Genomic DNA, 6,000 nt, shown 5'->3' on the forward strand with positions numbered 1-6,000 from the left:
ACATGGGAGTGAGATTTTTTTCTGTAAACATCTTATGTTATTCTGATTTTTTTCAACCATGTCACTTATTTGTGGTAGGCAGAACAACTTCCTAAAGATGCCCTAATCTTTAGGCCATGTGAATATGCTATGCTTTGGGTCATTTAGGTCATAGACATTAAAATGGGAAGATTATCTGGGCGGGCCCAATCTGATCACCTAAGCCCTCACGAGCAGGGAGCTTTCTCTGGTTGAAGTCAGAGAGATTCAGCAGAAGGGGGAAGAGACATTGGAAGTCTGGGAAGGACTTAGACGGGGGCTACATGGAAAGCCTGGGAAAGAAAGCAGTCACCCCTTGGAAACTGTCTCCTGGCTAACAGCCAGCAAGGAGACAGGAACTTCAGTCCTGCAACCTCAAGGAACTGACTACAACCAACAACGTGAATGAATTTATTTATATATTTATTTTAAATTTATTTTTTAAGTTTGTTTATTTTGAGAGAAAGAGAGATGCATGTGCACAGGAGATGGGCAGAGAAAGGGAGAGGCAGAATCTGTCAGTGCAGAGCCTGGAGGCTGGAATTCATGAACCGTAAGATCATGGCCCAGCCAAGATCAAGAGTTGATGCTTAACTGACTGGGCCATCCAGGCAGCACCCCTATTAAACTTATTTTTAAATTTTTAAATATATATATATTTTTTTAAGTAAACTCTTTGCCTCACTGAGCCAGCCAGATGCCCTAGGGTGGACAAGTTTAGAAGCCAACTATTCCTCTGAGGCCCCAGTGAGGAACGCAGCCCCACCAGCACCTTGATTTGGGGCATTAGAGACTTTAAACAGAGACTCGGCCGAGCCCACCTGGACTTCTGACCCACAGAAATTGTAAGAAAATAATGTGTGCTCTTTTAGGTTGCTATGCCTTAGGTAATTTGTTGCATCAGCAACAAACACGAATGGACTCTTCAATATTTTTGAAAAATAATGTTTTTTTCATTGGTGCTCAGAAAATCGATTCATTCTTTGTAATTTTCCCTCCTTAAGTGAAATTTAGAGTGTAAGCCAAGAAGAGGCTTGAGAGGGCCGCCTGTGTGGCTCATTTGGTTAAGGGTCTGACTCTTGATTTTGGTTCAGGTCATGGTCTCATGGTTGGAGAGATCAAGCCCCACGTTAGGCTCAGTGATGACAGCTTGGAGTCTGCTTGGGATTCTCTCTCTCCTTCTCTCTGCCCCTCTCCCACTTATGCTCTCTCTCTCTCAAAATAAACAATTTAAAAAAACCAAACAGGAATTTAAAAAAAAAAAAGAGTCTTGTGAAAAATCAGGCTCAGTTCCATCTACGTTTTAGGGCAAACTAGGTCCAAAGATTCACCATTGGTTCTATTTTGTCAATTCCTGTTCCAGACTCTAATCCAGGCTTTCCTTACAGTCTCAAGAGAGTGTTCAGGAGCATGGAAAAATCAAAAGCTTAGTTACAAACACTGAAAGAGATATCATAGTCCATTATTCTATCTATGGTTCTCCAAGTTTGGGTCCTGGGCTACAACATCATCATCACTTATAAACCCATTAGAAATGCAAAACCTCACACTCTTCCTGGATCTACTGACCAGAAATGCTGAGGTGGTGCCCAGGTTTCTGGGCTTTAACAAGACTCCTAGGTGATTGGAATGCTTGCTCAAGGTTGAAAACCATCATGTGTCCTAGACTATACAATGCCATCTTCCTGTAAATGACTGGGATGAGTGGCAGAGTTGGTAGAGGGAGAGAGTAGAGGCATTTCAGAAGGTGGGAAGGTTTCCAGATTCATCCTAGCACATCTCCAAGTGTCCAGGAATTCTCAAGAGCTTAACAACAGAAAGTTTGCTGTGTTGGATAAGCATGGACAGCTAGGTTAGGAAATTTGGCAGAGACTAACAGGAAGTGGCAGGACGCCCTTTCACACAAGGTCAGCTCTGACTCAACACCGGTAGGTGCTGCCCGACAACACACTGTGGGTGGGCACCGTGGGCACCATGTAGTTCGTACTCTCCTCAAAAGTGCTGTTTTACATCAGTTAAAAACCTACCAGAAAACATTATTCCAGAATACAAATAAGGCATGCCTAAGTAAACCAAGAAGTGCTTGCAATTATTAACTACAAAATGTTTTTTACAGCCTGAAAGGAGTTTGTGCACTTAGCTGAAAGTTGGCAAATGATGTTCCACAGCAGACCTGGGAGATAGGTGAGAAAGAGGCTTTCCTAGGTGCCTGCAGAAGAAAGGGAGAAAAAGTCTAACAAGCCCAGAACAAAGAACTCTAGGGGCTAAGTTGGGAGGAGAGTCTGCCTACCCAACACCCCTGCAGCCCAGGGGTGAACCTCTTGTTAGATCTCTTCAACAAACAGGCAATTGTCTAAATAGCCTCACAGCGGGGCACCTGGGTGGCTCAGTTGGTTGAGCTTCTGACTTCAGCTCAGGTCATGATCTTGTAGTGTAGGAGTTCAAGCCCAGCCTCGGACTCTGTGCTGACAGCTCAGAGCCTAGAACTGCCTCAGATTCTGTGTCCCCCTCTCTCTCTGCCCCTCTCCCTCTCATGCTCTGTCTCTCTCTATCTCAAAAATAAATAAAACATTAAAAATAATAATAATGGGGCAGCTCGGTAGCTCAGTCGGTTAAGCATCAGGCTTTGGCTCAGGTCATGATTTCATGGTTCATGGGTTTGAGCCCCGCGTCAGGCTCTGTGCTGACAGCTCAGAGCCTGGAACCTGTTTCAGATTCTGTGTCTCCCTCTCTCTGACCATCCCCTGCTCCCGCTGTCTCTCTCTCTCAAATATAAATAGAAAACATAAAATAATAATAATAATAATAAAAATAAATGGCCTGACCGGGGCTCCACTCATTAGTTGCCTTTGGTCTTCTACCCATTTATGTCTCACCTGTCTCTCTGTGTGAATTGTCCAGACTCACATCTCCATATGGCCAGCCCTACCTGCAGCTTCTTCTGGTACTTAGGAGCTCAGCCTGTCCCTGTCCCTCCCCCTGCACTGCTGGTGGTGACAGCTTAAACCGCACAGCCTGTGGTTGGGCTGCCCTGTGTGGTCACCTGTGCAAAGAGAACCAAGCCCTGGGAGAATGATTTTAGGAGTCACCTCAACCGCGGGCAGCTTGAGCCCCTTACTTCCTTACGTTGTAAGGTGACACATGTCACAGGTGTGCTCACATGATGTGGGGCAGAATGTGAGAGTGTGGGGAAGAGCTTGGACAGGCCGGGATCAGGGAAAGAATTCGTGAAGGAGCCAGGGACCCTGTTGGTTTGTAGGGAGCATCAGAACGAGTGAGCCCCAGACACAGCTGCACTGCGAGACCCGGCTGGACTGTAGTGTCCCTGTGGGAGCTCCCCCGCATGTAATACGTAACGTGGGGGGCTTCCAGAAAGCTTGGGCCTTCATCTGTGACAAGATCCTTCCCTTCTGGCGGGGAGGAGGGTCTCAGCATCTTTATCTGTATTGCTTTGCTATGACTGCCATGACAAAATAACCAATACCACAGATTGGTCTCCTCACTTCTCCTGAAGCCCACACTGTCCTTCTGAAAGGCCCCCCTGTTTTCACCCCCAGCTCCCCTGTGTGTAGCTTGGGGAATGGCCCCCTCCTAGGCTTCTCGGTTGTGCCAGGGGCTCTGCTTATTGGGCCCTCACCTCCTCTATGCAGGGGAGTCCACAGGACAGCAGCCAGGCCCTAGTAATGACCAAAATGCCTTCCTTTCAGGTGATATGTCTCTAAAAACTATCTGAACCAAGTAGATTAGAACTCACTTTCATTGAGGGGCATCTGGGTGGCTCAGTCGGTTGAGCGTCTGACTTCAGTTCAGGACATGATCTCATGGTTTGTGAGTTGGAGCCCCCGCCTGGGGCTCTGTGCTGACCGCTCAGAGCCTAGAGCCTGCTTCAGATTCCTTGTCTCCTTCTCTCTCTGACCCTTCCCCACTTGTGCTCTGTCTCTCTCAAAAATAAATAAATGTAAACAAACAAACAAAAAAAGAATTCACTTTCATTGAGAAAGTGAGGGTCCCATGGCCCTTTCAGGAGCAACATGTTTAGGGGTGGAGTGGAGATCAACAGGGCAAAATCAAACAAATGGAGATGGTCAGTGCAACTTTCTCACGCCCCTGGAATCCCAGAGTTCCAGCTGGCCCCAAGCTGGCGCCAGGTCTGACACAGTCCACTGCTGGAGACTGACAGAGAAACTAACTGCATGCGGAGGGCAGAGGGCCACAGATTCAACTTCTTGTTTGTTTATTTGTTTATTTGTTTGTTTGTTTGAGAGAAAGGGAGAATGAAAGCAGGAGAGGGGCAGAGAGAGAGGGAGACACAGAATCTGAAGCAGGCTCCAGGATCTGAGCTGTCAGCACAGAGCCTGGCACAGGGCTTGAGCCCATGAACCGTGAGATCATGACTTGAGCTGAAGTTGGATGCTTAACTGACTGGGCCACCCACGCGCCCATCATTCAACTTCTATGTCTCTGGTATGCAACCTTCAAAGGATACCAACAGTTCATCGGAATTTGGCTTTAACTACAGGAACAGAAAGATGAGAATCAACCCTCCTGGAGTTCCTGAGGAAAAGGAGCCTAAACCTGAGTTTCTCCAGGGATACTACTTTAGTTTTCTCTCTCTCCTGCAGTACTTGCACACAGGTCCTGGAAGCCCTGGAAAGTCATGAATCTTTATGCTGAAAATGTGAGTTGGAAATTTGTGAGCACTGTGAACCTCCAACGCGTAGGGAGAGCTCTCCTTCCATAGGTATTATGGAGCATTAGAACTGGAACTTTCCATGCACCGCACTCAATAGCAGTACATAATCCATCTCCCAGGAAGGAAAAGGAGAAACCCACACTCCAGGCTCAAGATGGGTAGATATGTTTTATGACAAGAACTCCTAATAATAAATGTAAAGACTTTCATGTGCCAGATATTTTTACATGTTATTTCATTTAATCTTCTAGGTATTATTAAGTTGAAAGATTTATATGATATGAAGAGAATCCAGTGTATAGGTTTTTTTTTAATTTTTTGATGTTTTTTATTTATTTTTGAGAGACACAGAGAGACAGCGCTAGCAGGGTAGGGTCAGAGAGAGAGGGAGATCCAGAATCTGAAGCAGGCTCCAGGCTCTGAGCTAGCTGTCAAGCACAGAGCCCAATGTGGGGCTCAAACCCACAAACTGTGAGATCATGACCTGAGCCGAAGCCAGACGCTCAACTGACTGAGCCACCCAGGCACCCCTCTAGGTATTATTATTACCATTCCGTTGTAGAGCTGAAAAAACTGAGTCTCAAGAAGGTAACTAGCTTAGAGAGTTAACTTGCCTAAGGTCACATGGCTAGTAATGGGGGAATGTAGGATTGAACTCAAGTGACTCCATGGCCCACATAGTAAGTACTAAGCTTTACTCCCTCTCTCATAAACTGATGTCAATTCTCAGCTATCAGCAGGTTGGTCCCTTTAAAAACCAAAAGCAGGGCTGGAAGGACCTTAGGAGTAATATTCTAGTCCATATGCAACAGGCCTGCACCTACAGGGAAAAACATTTTTTTATTCTTTATTGAGGCATATTTTACATAATTCATCTATTTCAACTGTACAATTGAATGATCTTTAGTAGATTTACCAAGTTAAATAGCGTAAACCTTATCTTCAATACATTTTAGACATTTCCATTACCCTAATAATACCCTTTATACTCACCTGCAATTCAAAATATCATCCACAGGGGCGCCTGGGTGGCTCAGTGGGTTAAGCCTCCGGCTTCAGCTCAGGTCAGATCTCACGTTCGTGGGTTCGAGCCCCGCGTCAGGCTCTGTGCTGACAGCTGGCTCAGAGCCTGGAGCCTGCTTCCGGTTCTGTGTCTCCTTCTCTCTCTGACCCTCCCCCTCTCATGCTCTGTCTCTCCTGTATCAAAAATTAATAAAACATTAAAAAAATAATAATAAATAAAAATCCATCAACGTGATTCATCACATTAACAAAAGAAAGGATAAAAA

General features: G+C 45.7%; 1 protein-coding gene across 1 annotated transcript in view; it reads right to left on the reverse strand.

Moving 5' to 3' along the window:
• ADA2 (adenosine deaminase 2) overlaps nt 1-5,782 on the reverse strand; it is a 51,300-nt gene extending 45,518 nt beyond the window's left edge. The window contains exon 1 of the mRNA XM_029954140.1: nt 5,705-5,782. The gene's annotated coding sequence lies outside the window, so the exon portion shown is untranslated. The remainder of the gene's footprint in view (nt 1-5,704) is intronic.
• Nucleotides 5,783-6,000: the final 218 nt, after the last annotated feature.

The sequence above is a fragment of the Suricata suricatta genome, chromosome 10, assembly GCF_006229205.1.
Source record: "Suricata suricatta isolate VVHF042 chromosome 10, meerkat_22Aug2017_6uvM2_HiC, whole genome shotgun sequence".
Lineage (NCBI taxonomy): Eukaryota > Metazoa > Chordata > Mammalia > Carnivora > Herpestidae > Suricata > Suricata suricatta.